The sequence below is a fragment of the Strigops habroptila genome, chromosome 6, assembly GCF_004027225.2.
Source record: "Strigops habroptila isolate Jane chromosome 6, bStrHab1.2.pri, whole genome shotgun sequence".
Taxonomy (NCBI): Eukaryota; Metazoa; Chordata; class Aves; order Psittaciformes; family Psittacidae; genus Strigops; species Strigops habroptila.
In genome coordinates, this window is record NC_044282.2 from 19,273,855 (window position 1) to 19,291,638 (window position 17,784).

Below are 17,784 nucleotides of genomic sequence, written 5' to 3' on the forward strand. Positions count from 1 at the left end.
ATTTCTTTCAATTTATTCTTCATTTCTTTGACTTCTTCTTTCATATCTATAGCTTATCATGAGAATAAAGCCAATAGCAAAGGGTTGCTGTGCAAGCATGGAAGTAAAACATAGTAAAACATAGAAGTAAAACATAGAAAGGACAAATCTCTATGGACTTTTCTTTTATTCCAGAATAATAGGTGGGAAAAGCTGGCCTCAAAGTATTTAAGCTGCAAGAACTTGTGCTTTTATCATCTATGCTTCAAAACCAGTGATATTCTGTATTAGGAACTAAATTGTGTTTACACAGGACTACTCTCTTGTGCATGCAGGGGCTTAAGTCACACCATTTCAGATGATCCTGATTATGATGAAACTCTGAAAAATTCTACACCTGACACATTTCTTCAGTGAGATGGAAGAAGGAAAGTCCACAAGAGCCTCGGGAAGTGTAAGTGCATCCTGTAATATCTTGGGGATATTTTCAATGTTACACTGCTTATAAATTTAACAACAATAACTTAAATAACATTAGATTCTAAGAAATCATCTTGGACCCAGTTTAAGCCATCTTCTGATCTGACAGGCTGCTTTCTAATTAAATGGATTTGCATCTCATTTCCACATTTTCTGTTGGTCTAAATATAGGCAGTACCAACTATTCTTCATGTATTATGTATATATTCTAGGAACGAGATTTGTACACATACAGTTCTAGTCCATTTGAAGCACTTAAAAAATGAATTAACTGAGGAATTCATAGATCAAAACCATAAAACATGGACTAATCCTATCTACAATTAGTTAAGCTTATGAGGACTGCATTAGAAGCATGCAGTTGATGATAGTGATTCAGTTCAACAGTATTTGTGTCTCTTACTGTTGGTGATTTGCAAATTTTGTGCAAATAGCTGTGGAGTGGACTGATTACTGGGGTTTTGGTGTTTCAACTGCAATATTTGTATTTGTTATACCTTATTATCTTGTCTTAAAAGTGATAATCTCACAAGTGAGGATCAATGTGGGATGACCAGCATTTCACACTGCTAGTGTTAAATTAAGCATTTTAAATTTTATATCCATGAAAAAGCAAGCATTCAATGCTGTAGTTCTGTTTTATTTCTGAATGATTTACAATGTTCTAAATTCATTGATTCACATTTTGCAACAAATAATGAGTTAACCTAATAATCTGATATTTGAAAAAAAGTAATTTTTAATGTTGTTTATACTGATTCAAGTAGTTATTAAGAGAACAAAAGTAGCATACCAACAATATTATTTACTAAGGTTTTATTTGCTTCTAGATTTTTTTCTGAAACAAGCTCTAATTACAAGACCCTGCAATGGCAAATCCACCTGAAGTGGTCAAAAGTATCATTGTCTGATCTGTGGATTACAATGGTAGCATACAAAATGAAGAGAAAATAGAGAATATGAACAAGACATCCAGATTACTTTGACTGTTAAAACTGTTTTCTTTGCAGAAATAAAAAAATTCAGCAAGTAGGTGTAAAAGATTTTTGACATTTACTGACATGTTTCCCTATCATTCCTCATGTATGACATGAGTAGACAATAATTCATCATGAGTGAAAGATGAATCAAGTCCCTCCATGAGGTGTTGCAAGAAGGCCATGTCCCTTTTTTTGCATTTTTTAAAATCAGAAGTATTTCATTGAAGAACATTTACTATTCAAGAGAAAAAAGTAAAATGAAAACAGAAACTATAAGAGTCCGAGAAAAATGTATATGCATGCATTTGCAAAGTAAATACAGTATGAATAAGAGTAAAGTAATAAAGCAGAAGCAATAAAAACAAAAGAGAGAATAAAACTTTGCTGTATGAAGAAATGCGAACTTTACATATCAACTTTTAAAAAAAGTCAAGCAGTTGAAAAAAATCTTACCAGTCTCTGCGTGGGATAAGACTGGGAGGGGACAGGCACAGTCCCAAAATCAAGGAAAAGGATGAGTATATAATCTTCCAATGAGTGCAGAGAAAGGGAGAAGTCCAGTGCAAAAATATCTGACTTTTTCTTTCTTCTCTTTTCCTGATTTCTACTGCTTTCATTTCTCTATCAAATGATGAGTGATTCCCATGACAAACTGGGACTGGAGGGCCTACAGAACACCCTCTATACATTATAGCTGATCCCACTATAGCTGCTGTTTGCAGGAATGAGAATTTCTGCCAGAAGAATTTTAAGACCTTCTGTTATAGATTAGGGAGACCTTAGTGCCTTTGTATGATCAATAAACTCAAGAAGATATGCAATATTTTCTATTTGCAGTTACCTGCTTATGAAAATTTAAAATAAAAATTAAATTTGCATAAAATTTTATTGTCTGAAGCATCTGTACAAAACTAATATAACAAAGTCTCAGAAATACTGCAGAATTTATACATAGATAAGCTTTCTGCCCTGAAGACTCAGTATATAAAGATTTATGCAAATAACAATATATTTAATCATAAATTATGAACACATAAGCTTTTTATATTGAGACTTCACTGCATACAGATTGATATGTTGAAATCCTGATGATCTGGCTGGTTTTGAAATTGCTTCCTACTAGATTACAATTTAGTAAAATCTCCTGTCTGGTTACTCTTAGGCTGTTTTACTCATTCCATCAAATACAAAAGGAGTTCGAGCATATTGGAACCTGTAGAACTGAATTTGATCCTAAGTAAATAAAAAGGAAAAGAAGCATTCTGCTAACTCCTTCATTAAGAAAAATTGAATGAGTAACTTTTTTGTTTCATCATTCCAGGTGCATTTTACTGAAAGAAATCACTATGAATTGTCTGGTATTTTGAAAGTTGGTACCAATTGGACATACTTACATGTCACTTTTGGTTTCCCAGACAGAAAAATGCTTACTGAACACTCCTACACTACTGATAGAGACTTTTGTTCCTGTGACATTTTTATTTTGTTATTAAAATCTCAAAGACTATTCTACTTATCTTGCAACGTTATTTCATACTCTGTGTGCTTAGCCTAAGTGAAAGAGAAAGGTCATTATAAATATACCATCATAATCAGAACCTAGGTACAAATTTTAGATCATCAATGACTTCTTCCAGTACTGAAGTGTTTATTGGGAGGAGAAAGCCACATGTAACAGGAAATATATTCCTTTAATATATAGGTCTTGAAGCTGTATGCAAATATTTTACATTCAACAAAGCAACCAATTCAAGTTCTAGTTTTAGCAGTTGAAAGGAAGAAGTATGAAATGCAGTGTGGGCCTCAACTCCCATAGCCCATCAAGATTCACGGCTTAAATGTTCTACCACCAAACTAATTGCATGCTTAGTTAAATCATATTTGAAAGTTTTGTTTGTTATATTGTTCTGTTACCTTTGACCACCAGTTACTATGATGAAGCTTTCCATTTGTCTTTACCAGACAAAATTTATCTCAGGCCTTTGGAACAGACATCATTACTTGTTAGGGGATAACTGGTGATACGGTATGTGGACTTCAGTTTCTCTTAAGTGTCATGCATACTGCAGTCTTAGGCAAAACAGAAGCAAGACGGAAGGGATTTCATTTACAAATAATTGTGGAATGGATGTCTAGACTATGAGGAACTGCCTGAAACACCTTCCAGGAATCTGTAGCATGGGCAGCGCTCAGTAATGGAGACTGACAGTCACAGTTACAACATGTCATAGAAAAGGAATAGGCAGCTTGGAGCACGGGGTATAGGAGAAGCTCTTACTTTCGCTCCACAGATATGTTTTTCTTGTATAAGTCACAGCCACCTTTGCTTCCTAACTTCATTAACCCTCTCTAATTGGAATGGGAAGGAAGTCAACATAGCTTGGTTTATTCTTCCTATCTGTGGGTTCAAACATCTCCAAGCAACACATGAAGAAAGGAAAGGGTTTCTGTCAGTTCCCAGGCCCTGGCTCCATTTTCAAAATCATATTGTTTTCTCTGAAGAAAAGATCATTAAGGACTCTTTCCAGGTCATGGAGTAACACCATTGCCATAGCTGGAGATTTGATGGATTAAAATTCTTTGGCAATCATAGGAAGCAAGCAATACCCACAGTAAAGAGAAGAACAGTAAATCTAAAGAAAAGGAAACGGTTCCTCCAAACTTGACACAGGAGCAGATCCTCCCTTAACCCAAAATCTGTATCTCAGTTTATGTCCAAGTAAATAAACAAGGCCCACCAATAAATAATAAAAATAATAAAAAATTTTAAAAGGCCACTGATCAAAAGATGTTCTCAGTAGCAAAATTAGCCACTTCAATAAGAAGTAGTAATTGGCCAGATATTTTTAGAGTGCAGAACAAACCTGAGATCCTTCCATTACACCAGGAGAGGGATGTGGATTCTAAATGTAGCTTTGTGATGTTAAGTGAACATTTTTCGTCTCTTAGCTCTGTGCCTCACAGCTAATTTGTTGTTTTATGTTATGAAATGATCAGATATTATAGCATTCTCACCTCTAAGGTACATATGAATTAATAGCAAAGCATCCCAGACACACAGAGTTCAAACACACTTCCCCAAGTGAAAACAACTGCTATATAAATAAACTGCTATATAAATATTTTTATATTTATATAAAAATATAAAAAAAGGTTACCCAAGAGGTGAGTAATGTTTATATACATTTCCTATTAATTTGTGATTAATGCATTAAAATATGAGATAGATTTAAATATTAATAAAAACTATACTTCTTACGCCTCTACCATCTGTCCTTCTACTTCTGTAGCTCATGGACATTTAGACCTGTGGGCGTGAAGAAGCCTCTTTCAAAGTTCTTTAAATACTTCAAATGTTGTGTACAGTATTAGAAATAAATAATAAAGTGGCAGGTCTAATATAAGAAATACTTGCAACTTTAATTTATCTGTGTTCCATATACATTACATTTTCCATTCTTACTTTTCTGATTAAAGACATAGCTCTGAATTTTACCATTGTTTTCCAAAGGATGTTTCAGGATGAAATATTCATCAGGATGGGTTAACATTTCTGATGAAAAAAAATGTGTTTCCTGATTCCGATTGTTAACCCTGATACTTCATACTATGTTAAGATTATTGTATTGTAATATTAGACATTGTAAACATTAAATATTCATTAAGCTGCGGTTTCTACAATGGAAAATCCTCAATAGATGTTTGCAGCAGTCTAAGCTACCCCATATCTAATTAAAACTGCAAACATTCAAAACAAAATCCAAACCAAAGCTGTTCACTATTCCTTTATGTATATATTCACCTTTGACCAACATGTATGGCTTGGAAAAGGCAAGCTGCAAGAAATATTTTTAATCAGTATTTTTGTCCAAGTGTAATCAAAACCCTTTCACAAGTGATGTGTTCTCTAATTGTTTTCAATTCTTCCCAGCCATAACAATTCCCAACTCATGGTAATTTCTGGTCATTTCATTATATAACCGTCATCTAAATGTTCATGTAGGTTTATAAATCTGAAATGTAACCATGAGGAATCATCCAGCTGAGATTTATTTCATATTAGATTTCTCATGATTTTCCAGCTATAAGTATGCAACATAACTGATATCAAAATTAGATGAATACAAGGGAGATTTAGGACTACGATAGCCATTCATGTGTTCATAAGTACTTATGATTTTAGAATTGGGAAGGGTACATCCTTGAATATATCAATTTGTAACTAGCTTTAAATGTATCTATCCTCAATGGTGAGTAAGTTACAAAAATGCATGTATAATGGTTGCCTATAATTAATAAGACGTAATGATAACAGATTTAATAGTTAATATACTGCATTTTTCTCTATTTCTTTTTGTAGTACCACAATAACCTGAATAGAATGAAGAAGGCTTTTCTTTTTTACTATTTTAAATACTCATTTCATTATTACGTTGTTGCATTAGACATGAATATTCTATTCTATTCTATTTTTTAATTTGGTTTCTTTTCTCTTTTTTTTTTAACACTGTTCAGTTTTCTTAGCCTCTCCTCAGACTATCATTGTAAACAGCTCTAAAGCATGGCTGTTAAAACAGATTAAATACTGAATTCAAACAAATTAAAATTAGTAACATTTTTCCTAGACTCTTTGTGCATTGTAACATCACAGACATTTTGAAAAGATCATAATCATAAAACACTGTAACCTTTCTACCTGTGTTGACCTGTGCAGCTGCAGAAATGGAAGATACAGCTGTTGAAACCTGTACTGAGAAAATCAGTGATATCATTTTTACCACAGCCAGAAGTATTTCAAAGTATTTCATCTTTATACATATATGTGCCTTTTAAAAAAACGAACAAAAATAATTCTTCTTGCAAACCTGAATCATTCGCATCCAAATGGCTTGCAAATACAGCCTCCTTTGTAGGAAATAGTTGTCTAACATGTCCAGCAATAAATAGCTGAATTAAGGAAGTCTGACAAAATGCTACATGAAGTTCTGCTATACATGAACATTTTGGGCAGGCAGACAAGAATATGTTGAAAGACAAGAAAAGTGTATAGTCATAACAAAAGTGTCCAGACATGAAAACCCAGTTCATGCTTTTGCAGGATATCCCAACCCCCTGCCAAACTGTAAGGGAAATTCTGAAAACAATTAATGTAATTTATTTTTTTTTTTTGCCGTTAGCTGTTTCATCATGAGGTATGAAGTGGCCTTGGGTACATGTAGCTATAATGCCATCTTAAATCCAGGCAATTTTCACTTAAGCTATTAAAAAATTAACAAATTAAGCCTTTAGAGTTGTCAGAATTCCTACAAAGTCCCACATTGCATTTACAGGTGATAATAAGTTTCAGCTGATACTGTTATATTAAGTGATGTTCCATATATTTCTAATCTAAGTGAGAGAAGCTGACTCTGAGGTTTTCCATGCAGATTTCTGTTCTCCAATTTGATTTACAAAGTTAAAGTGATTACAGAGGCAAAACAGTCGGTTCTTGGTTGATCTTTGTGAAAAGAAGGCATCAACTAAATATGGGCATCATATATACAGTGAGAATATGAAGTTCAACTATTTAAAGAGTGCTTAAAAACACTGGCTTTCAGTGTTTCACTCACTCTGCCGTTTCTCCATAAAGCATCATGACAGATTCAAAGCCGTGGTGCTAGTCTTTTCATTCATATTAGGCAACTTAGACAATTCTGTCCTCAACAGCAGAATGGGTGAAATACCAAGAATTCAGACTTATTAAGAGCTTTCAGAATGTTGAATTTCTTTTCTATTACAAGGGAATCGTTTAGGTGCAGAAAATGAAACTAGGTAGGCTCAAATCAAAAGACGACCAATAGCTTCTATTTATCCCTTTTGGATGCTAATTCAAATCGCTGTTCAAAGAGAAGGGTCTTGATTCTGTAGTTAAAAAATCTGAAGTACTTTCATCACAAAACTCTTGCATTTCAGTACAGCGAAAGGCAGAACTTTGGAAGCGTCCTCTGAAGACAATCTAGACCACTCCACCTGCCCAAGCGACAGCATGTTAGTCAGGGCATGTTGTTTAGTTAGGTTCAGAATATCTCCAAGGATGGAGGCTCCACGGCATCTCTGGGCAAGCTGTCGTAGTGTTTGATTACCATTACTGTAGTGGTTTTTTGTGCGTGTGTTTTTTTCCTCTCACATTCAAATGGTATTTATCTTATTTCAGTTTGTGCCCTATGCCTCTTGTCTAGCCACTCAGTGTTTGTGAAAAACTTCTGACTCTCTCTTTATTCTTTTCCCTCATCGGGTACTTATACACATTGCTCAAATACCCCCTGCGCTGCCTGCTGCCTTCTCTTCTTCAGGCTGAACAGTCTCAGCTCTGTCAGTCTCTCCTGTAACCTTCAGAAAGTCTGTGGCCAGTTTGCTTTCAGTTATTACGTGTCCCTCAGAAGAACCTTAAAGCATTGAAGTTAAACTCCAGAACATTGGCTGAAGGTTGATGCTTAGCCAGTGAGCCTAGGTTGCTGGGAAAGGAGATCTCACTTCAAATAGGCAGTGAAAAAGGAATATTTGGCCAGGAAATGCAAGACAGACAAAATAAATGGTTGATGCTGCTGCTTTTTCAGATCAAGAGTGCCTAAACCCTTACAAACACTATGTGCTGGTATGCAACACACTAGCTTGTTTCTAATTAGAGGCAAAATATCAGGACAAAGACATTTTATATTTGTAGATAAGTCTTTGACAATGCAATACGTACATGTGGTCCTAGGCACTATAACATCAACATTGAAGTTTTAATAATGTCTTTGCTTCAGTTACATGTGTTCAGTAAAATCCTACTAGAAACTGCTTCTCTAAGGAAGAGTCTGCTTGTAACAGCTACCTGGCAATTTTTTATTGATATAAAGCTCAGCCTCTTAGAATGCCTCTCAGTGCTTCAATATGCTCATACTTCTGAGGTAACTATAAAAACCGGTTCTTTCATGAAAATATGTTAGCTACACGCTCTTACATTTCAGCAATAATAAATTAACTGCTTGTCGTAGGTTCAGCTATAGCAGTCATTTTTCTCCTTCTGAGTAGCTGGTGCAGTGCTGTGTTTTTTAACTTTCAGCCTGGGAACAACGCTGATAACACCAATGTTTTTAGTTGTTGCTAAGTAATGTTTACTCCTACCAAGGACTTTCTCAGTCTCATGCTTTGCCAGGGAGGAGGAGAAGCCGGGAGGAAGCAGAGACAGGAGACCTGACCCAAACTAGCCAAAGGGGTATTCCATACCACAGCACATCATGCCCAGTATATAAACTGGGGGGAGTTACCTGGAAGGATGAGATCACTGCTCGGGTCGGGCTGGGTATCGATTGGCAGGTGGTGAGCAATTGTATCCTCTCCCCTTGTTATTTCCCTTATCGTTATTATTCTTGGTGGTAGCAGTAGTGGTTTTGTATTATACCTTAGTTACTGGATTGTTCTTATCTCAACCCGTGGGAGTTACATTCTTCTGATTCTCCTCCCCATCCCTCCGGGAGCGGGGGAAGGAAAAGGTGGGGGAGTGAGCAAGCGGCTGCGTGGTTCCGAGTTACCGGCTGGGCTTAAACCACGACACTGCTCAAGCAGTTGAAATTCTCAAATTAGTTTCAATACATGGTTTGACCTGCATAAAAATAAATAATTTGCACCTCTTTTTTGTGCATTATGTTCAACTAATGAAGACAAATGTATTAATTTGTTTAGTTGCAGAAGAACTGAAGCTCAGCACTTTTATGCATGTATAAGTGATGAATATTACAGTTCAAATTCTATGAAGGATTACAGATTAAGTGCAGCCAAGCAGAAGAAAAAGGCCTCCTGTGTTGGTACATGGTTTCCTATTTATTCCTATAGAGACAGATCTCTTTATGTCTCATCTCCAAGGACTGGTAAAAGTGCTCATATTATGTAATTTGTATGGTCATAAGGTAATAAGTAGCTTCAAGAGAACTAGGGTTTATTAAAAATAAAACCAAATGATTGCTTAGAAATGTTTGGTTTAATTATTAATTTCTGTGGTGCTTTAGATTTTGAAAACTATAGGGAGGGGACAATGTTTAGTCTTTTAGTATTGATGTTCAGAATGCAAAAATTGTACAGTATTCATTACACTTATTATTTGAAACTACGTAAGAATGTATAATAACATATACATAAACACATACGCACATTTTCTAAATAGACAGAGTGCTGGACTATAAAATAGACTTTTTTCTCCAGGAGCAGTACTTTACAACAGATAAAATACTGCTCAGATATCCTCAGTGTCCCATGCGATATAAACAGGACATAGCTGCAGAAATCGCAGTAATTATTAAATTGAAAGCCAGTGTTGATTGTTCAGTTTAGTATTTTACAGAGGAAATCCAGGCATACATTTTCATCAGTGCAAGTTTTAAATTTCTGAACTGTTCAGTATTTTCAGATATGTAGAATTTAGTTTCAGGGAGGGAAGGGAAGGGAGGGAAGGGGAGGGGAGGGGAGGGGAGGGGAGGGGAGGAGAGGAGAGGAGAGGAGAGGAGAGGAGAGGAGAGGAGAGGAGAGGAGAGGAGAGGAGAGGAGAGGAGAGGAGAGGAGAGGGGGAGGAGAGGAGAGGAGAGAAGAGAAGAGAAGAGAAGAGAAGAGAAGAGAAGAGAAGAGAAGAGAAGAGAAGAGAAGAGAAGAGAAGAGAAGAGAAGAGAAGAGAAGAGAAGAGAAGGGAAGGGAAGGGAAGAGAAGAGAAGAGAAGAGAAGAGAAGAGGAAGAGGAGAGGAGAGGAGAGGAGAGGAGAGGAGAGGAGAGGAGAGGAGAGGAGAGGAGAGGAGAGGAGAGGAGAGGAGAGGAGAGGAGAGGAGAGGAGAGGAGAGGAGAGGAGAGGAGAGGAGAGATTTTAATTGGAAGGAACCCACAGTGGTCATCTAGTCCAACTGCCTGACCCATCCAATGCTGACCAAAAGTTAAAACATGTTCAAGGGTCTTGTTCAAATGCATCTTAAACATTGCCAGTCTTGGGGCATCAACCACCTCTCTAGGAAGCCTTTTCCAGTGTTTAACCCTCTTAGTAAAGAAATGCTTCCTAATGTCCCATCTAAACCTCCCCTGGCACAGCTTTGAACAATTCCTAATGTCCTGTCACTGGATCCCAGGGAAAAGGACTCAGCATCTCCCTCTCCACTTCCCCTCTTCAAATAGCTGTAGAGAGCAATGAGGTCATCCCTCAGCCTCCTTTTCTCCAAACCATCCAAGATCAGTGTCTTCAGGCACTCCTCATAGAACATGCCTTCTATTCCTTTTGCCAGCTTTGTTGCCCTCCTCTGGACGCATTCAAGTACCTAAACATGCTTCTTAAATTGGGGCCTAGAACTCATTATCATTATGATACTCATTTGTATCATAATCCTACTCCCTTGTGAAGAATCTACAACTGCAGGATAACCATAATATACATTCTCATTCAATCAGAGCTTCACGAATAGACTACCCCTACTTTGGGGGTGGCTATAATGTTTGGCTAATGACAACTGTACCTTCAATTGTGAGATTCATTTATAGGTAATTTCTGGAACAGAAATTTAAGGCTTACTATTCATACTTTGATCTCTGCTAAATTGGACTTCATTTTACTGCAGTTATCGGTAGCACCTAGAGCAGGAAAAATTAAGCACCACTATGTTCTAATTGTGTAATAACAGATTTCTTTACTAGAAAACATTCAGGACATTTGTTTAAAATATTAATTTGAGTGAAGTTCATGTTCTAAATGTAGAAACTGCTTAACAAAAAAAGTTAATTCAGACAGACTGCTGTAGAATTCAAGGCTTTGTCAAAGCTAGAAAAATCTTTCGAGGCAACATCCTACACATCTGTAGGATGATGAAGTATTATTTTTACACTTACAAGGTGTTTACTCCAATTTTATCTACTTTTTATTTTACAGAAAAGCTCCAAAAATAAACTAAATTTTAGATGATTACAAAACTAGGCTGCAAATTTCTGTCTGGTATGATAAATGGACTATTTTGAGATCATCTTTTTTCACTTTATATTGCATATTTAGGAAATAAAAGTAATTTTTTTACTTGTATCATTACTATATCAATTAAAAGCTTTTCTTCTTAAGTAATACTGTGCCTCCATTGAAAATTTTCTGTATTTGGAAATACTTACTTAAATAAAAATGGCAGGTAATGAAATCTTTTGTAAAATATCTGTATAAAGAACATGGTCAGGTCAGTTAAAAAATTTCAGTATTATTAAAAAAAAAATTCACTGTGAATATTTTCTAAGTCATTCCCTAGACACAAAATAGGTAATAAAAATTACTTGAATTTATACAAAGTTATTGGATACAACATGGTAATTAAATGTTATACTTTTGCTCATTAAACTATTGGTTTAAATTCTATTTGAATCCCGCAGCCTATCACTTGGATAGGAAGAACACTATTGTATCATCTCATTTATTAATGGTTTAGATATACCTAAATAATTCATGAAGTCATATTCCTAGAGAAGATATGAAATAGAAGATCATAAATTATTCCCTGAAATCCTTTTTTCCTTCAGTGAAATCTTTAATTTAAGTGAGTGGAGTGTGAAATACTCTTTCTAGATTCTATGTCTGATGAATCATAGAATCTTAGAATAGTTAGGGTTGGAAAGGACCTTAAGATCATCTAGTTCCAACCTCCCTGCTATGGGCAGGGACACCTTGCACTAAACCATGTCACCCAAGGCTCTGTCCAACCTGGCCTTGAACACTGCCAGAGATAGAGCATTCACAACTTCCTTGGGCAACCCATTCCAGTGCCTCACCACCCTCACAGTAAAGAACTTCTTCCTTATATCTAATCCAAACTTCCCCTGTTTAAGTTTGAACCCGTTACCCCTCGTCCTACCACTACAGTCCCTAACGAAGAGTCCCTCCCCAGCATCCTTATAGGCCTCCTTCAGATAGCGGAAGGCTGCTATGTGGCCTCCGCACAGGTCTCTCTTCTCCAGGCTGAACAGCCCCAACTTCCTCAGCCTGTCTTCATACGGGAGGTGCTCCAGCCCTCTTATCATCCTCGTGGCCCTCCTCTGGACTTGCTTCAACAGCTCCATGTCCTTTTTATGTTGAGGACACCAGAACTGTACACAGTACTCCAAGTGAGGTCTCACAAGAGCAGAGTAGAGGGGCAGGACCACCTCCTTCGACCTGCTGGTCATGCTTCTTTTGATGCAGCCCAGGATGTGGTTGGCTTTCTGGGCTGCAAGCGCACACTGCCGGCTCATGTTCAGTTTCTCATCGACCAACACCCCTAAGTCCTTCTCTGCAGGGCTGCTCTGAATCTCTTCTCTGCCCAACCTGTAACTGTGCCTGGGATTGTTGCGACCTAGATGTAGGACCTTGCACTTGGCTTGGTTAATATTATATGAATATTACTGTCCTCAAAATATGTGTACGCCAAATAACATTTTAATTACATACTACACAGTCAACTGAAATGAAAAAAAAATGAAAAAAATAAAAAAGAAAACCAATCCCACTCTCGGCTGTGATTTGTTAAAAATAAAAGATTTGAACACCTAAGTAAAAAAAAAGTGAAGATGAACTACATCATTGCACAAAATTATATAAATAAATTTTATATGTGCAAGTCATCTGCACATTACATTAGTTGGCCAAACAGGCTTTTTGAAAGTCATAGATGAGTGTATAAAATTTGGAGGATCTTAAAGAGCGATGTACTGTGAACAATGCTTTTTTTCCCTAAGACATAAAAATGTTTGTAAACAAAGACATTTTACTTGATATTTTATTAGAATTTACAGAAGAGAGAACTTCTCTAAAAATGGCACCTCTGAATCAACAGAGACTTGAAGTTTTGTTTCATCCTTTAAGCTTAAGTGAGCACGCTGCTATCTGAGGCCTGCAGCCAACACACCTCTGCTAGAAAGTTGTTTATTTTATTCATATACTTTTCTTTTTGCACAGGAAGTATAACTTGTTTGCATCACAGTAGCTGCCAGCTTTCTATGGTGAATATATAAATATACACTGTGCAGTTATATTTTATGTGCTTACATGAATAAATTTTGATACCTGGATACTATTGCAAGTTATTACAGATTTGTATAATGGGTACTTCTGTAAGACTTACTTAACTTGGCAATGAAATGTTGGTAGCTTTATCAACTTGATATGCTGACCCCAAAACACAATGTTTAATTTCATTCTTATCCTGAGAGTTGTATTTTATCCCTATGTGCATCAAAAAGTCTCTATATAGTTGAGGGAGCTCATTTTCTTTTTAAACAGTTTTGAAGTTAACAGTTAGTTAATAAAAAACTGAACCTCAAACCTTTTCCAGCATTTGTCAGGGCATCTTGATAGTCCATCAGTATGGAAAGATCAGGGATACAGTGAGATGCTTTAATATGAAAAGTCATAGTTTGGTTACAGCAAGAGAAAATTCAATAAACTAGTAAAAGTGAAGAGGCTCATGTAACATTCATCTCACTATGTTTTGCAACTGAGTTATCATTAATATTATTAGCCCTTTTTTACTTTAGTAACTACACACGAAGAAAGGGTAAAAAAGTGTGTATTTCACCTTTTTCTTATGCTGTTTTTTACCTCACCATTATCAGATAGTACCAGGAACATCAGTGCTATACAGTTAAACCCCTTTTTAATCTAATTAACTTTCCACAGCTCGACAGTCACAGAGAAACAGTAGAGAAATAGCTATCTCTAATTTCTTACATGCACCATATCTCTCAAACACCACTTTCTATTTTGTATTTCTCAAGAGTTAGAAGAAATATATGCAAATTTTTAGGTTTACTTACACCTACCATTTTTCATTTTCAAAATGTCAAAGGCACTACTTTGCATGTGTCTCCACACATACAGAGTTTGTTTGGCATATACAGAATAGTCCTGAGTTGCCACGTAAGTATAGATCATCCGAAAGGTGCATGTTCAGTAGATCTGCTCATATGGAATGGATTTGACATATACCCTTGTCAGCCATTTATGTCCTCCAGGTTCAACATAGAAGCAATTGTCAATCCAATAGAAAATCTGCCCAAGCCAGATGGAAAGCAGCCAGCTGTCTTAACATGCTGAAGAGAAACAGGAATTTAGAAAAGAAATAAGAACCTGAAGACACCCCAGAGAGGTGAAGATGTGCTTTTTTCCAAGAGATGATTTTGAATGTTTCTTCCAATTGGAGAGTAAAAAGTAGCTTTGCAGACCATTAAGACCTTAATATAGAGTGTGTAGAAGCTAAATTTCTAACCTTTCATGTGGTTCACTTCACATTAACAATGATGTTAATAAATACTCATTCTGGAAAATAGCATTTGTCACAAATATTACTGTGTTTTACAGTATGTTGACCATAGGAAATTCATGCTAACTGTGTTTCTTTAGGGCATGAAATGTATATTGCTGGATAGACTAGGTTTTCTTGAAAAAAAGTTACAATTTAGATTTGATAAGACCATAAACCTGTGGAATAAACATTTAGGAATCCTTTGCAATGGTAAATTTAGCCCAACTGGGATTTATTCAAGAACAAACCCAATTTTAAACATTTTTATCGTTCATGATGAAGAAATGGGACATTTAAAACTACTGGAGATGATAACTAACACTTCAGAGGATCTATCCTTAAAACCTCAAAGGGTTTGTTCTCTCTCCTCCCCATTCACTTCAAATTCACTATTTCTACTACATTTTTCAGTTCTGTGGATGTTATATCTGTGACATATTAAATAAATCTAGCAGCAAAGATATCACACAGAATGCTGCCTTGCACCTATTCCAAACATTAGTGTCTTTTGTTATTTTAAAAGTGTACCCTGATACTACTTCATGCCAAAAAGTATATTGTTTCCAGTTTCTTTCAGCAAGTCTACATTTTAGCGATCTAAACTTTGTTTACTTTGCTAATGATTTTAGCAGGATTAAAATAATCATATAAACTCAGATTTTGCTTCTTCGGTGTGTTTGAAACGAGTTGATACCTGTACACTGCCTGACCTGCTGTTTCTTTCTCCTCATCTTGTGCATCTACCTCTGAATACAGAAAACTTTCACATTGTGAGCAAAGAGCTTTTACTGCAGTACTCTAAGCTGGTGCTATATTTGGGTGGTTGCATTTTCCAAGTGATTATCCTGTCATAAACTACTCTGATAGCATGTTTTTCTGTTAGGAAATCTTTTAGATCTTCTGCTTGCAGTTACTTAGACTCAAGCAAATTATGTTCTCACTAACCATCATTCTATTAGCCTTCAAAAGAAACAAAATACATGGCACCTACTTCCTTTGCTGCTGTTCTCCAAAAGTAACCGTATCCATTCTATTGTATTGTACATAACACCTGTGACAACTGTATTCTATAAAATTAATCTTACATGCAAATATTTCTGAAACTTCAAGCCACTATTCCAGGAGATAAACTGGATATTTTGGTAAATTTAGGGAGATGCCATCTATATCTTTCAGATACCGTGCCTTTAATACAAATAGTTTCTATATTGTTCTTCACAGGGATGTGTTGCTTCCCAAATAGACACATGCAGTAACATGTGCTTTGTCTGTGAAACGGTTACACTTCCAAGCACTTGACAAGTTACTCTAAGGATTATTAACTCTAAAGAGATATTACTCAATTGCTTGTCTAAAAAATTCTTCCATAATCATTAAATAATGATAAAATCTACTTCTGTAGTTTTGACTGTGTCATAAATTCTTTTAAAGCCTCCAAAATTATTTTTTCCTGTAGAAACGGGATTAGCTATAATGCATGAGTTTATTTTGTGTTATCCACTTCTCCGTAAGATTTTTTAGCTTCAATAAAGCAATATATTTAACAAAAACTATTCTGACAGGCACTATGCTTCTTCACAAGATTTCCTTTCAAATGCACGTCTGAACTATGCACTATTTTAGTGGAGGCTACCCATCTCTTTCCTCTAAGACTGTGCAGTTAATACACAGGATACAAAACTTTTATAAATGTTATTTCTCTGGATAGCATTTTATAGATACTGATCAAAGCCAGGATTAATCTCTTATTCCTGGCTGTTCTGGGAAAGCTCCTGATGCCTTTTTATTGTACCTTCATTTCTTCTGTGAAAACCTTATGTTACATCTTATTTTAGTTCTGATATATTTTCTTTTACAAAGCCCTCATCTATTTTTCAGATCTTATTTCAACTTCTCTTGCGAAGTTTAACACTGTTTCAACTCTTGTTTTACCTCCTTTCATGATCTCTGATTCCTGCAGGTATGTCTTCTATTTATTTGTTTCATCTTGGTTCAAGACAATTGTCAGCTCATAGATCCCCTTGTACGCTATTATTTCTCTTGACTCAGAAATTTTTTTATGACTTGAAAACTTGCAGGTGAATACGAGCTGAATAATAACTCTGAAAATATTTTAAGTTAATGAAGAAATAGTGCATGAATAGTGCCTGTTCTAGCCAAATAAAGTAGGCGACAAAGACCAAAAGACAGTTTACTTACTTGCTTCCTTGCCTCTTTGCATCCAATACTTTTTTCTTTGAAGTCTGTTTCTGGCTTTATCATTGTTTTGTATTTGTTTCCTCTGGTATTTATCATGCTTCTCTGATTTACACAATATCAAAATAATTTGTAAAATAGCCTGGTCTCTCTGATTCCTATCAGTTTGCATCTTAGATTTCCAGGACATGCTTCAGATGCTTCAGAAGTTTGCATGCAGCTTATTCAAGGATTTTACACTACCACTTATATTTAATTTTCCTCATAATAAATCTAAATGGAAGGTGGGTTTCACCCTCAACATAACAAAAGCTTTATATGTCAGGAAATAAGAAATGACAAAAGAAGCAGGAGGATTGAAGTCCAGTCCTTTCTGGCACTTATATGTCTACAGAGCATGTTCAGCAATGTAAGAAGCCACAATAAAACAGTGTAGAAATATTCGTATATAGATTGAAATTAGATTCCTAACAACTAAGTGTTGAAAGACAGAATGAACAGAATAATAATTTCTGCAGGAGATGTCCATTTCATGGAGAATTACTGAAATAATGAAAATTATAAAGATGTTGGTGAAGTTGCAGTAAATATTTACAACATAAAAGGAAAGCTATATTTGATAATACTAGATACCTCTTTACCCAAGAGATTCCAGTAAAGTTCATTTCTTAATCTTCCATACCACGTGTTTGATTTAAAGTACTGGACACAACTTTCCCCATACAATGATTTAGTGTAGATTATTGAAACAGATAAAATCAGTACCAAATGTAAGACCAATTTGAGAATAACATAAAATAAATTCACATCAATCACAAAATGATAAATTCTTCTTAAAAATAATG

At 35.6% G+C, this 17,784-nt stretch overlaps 1 protein-coding gene across 6 annotated transcripts in view; it reads right to left on the reverse strand.

The window, feature by feature from the left end:
- GRIK2 (glutamate ionotropic receptor kainate type subunit 2) overlaps positions 1-17,784 on the reverse strand; it is a 422,385-nt gene that overhangs the window by 20,203 nt on the left and 384,398 nt on the right. The gene's annotated exons all lie outside the window — the stretch shown is intronic.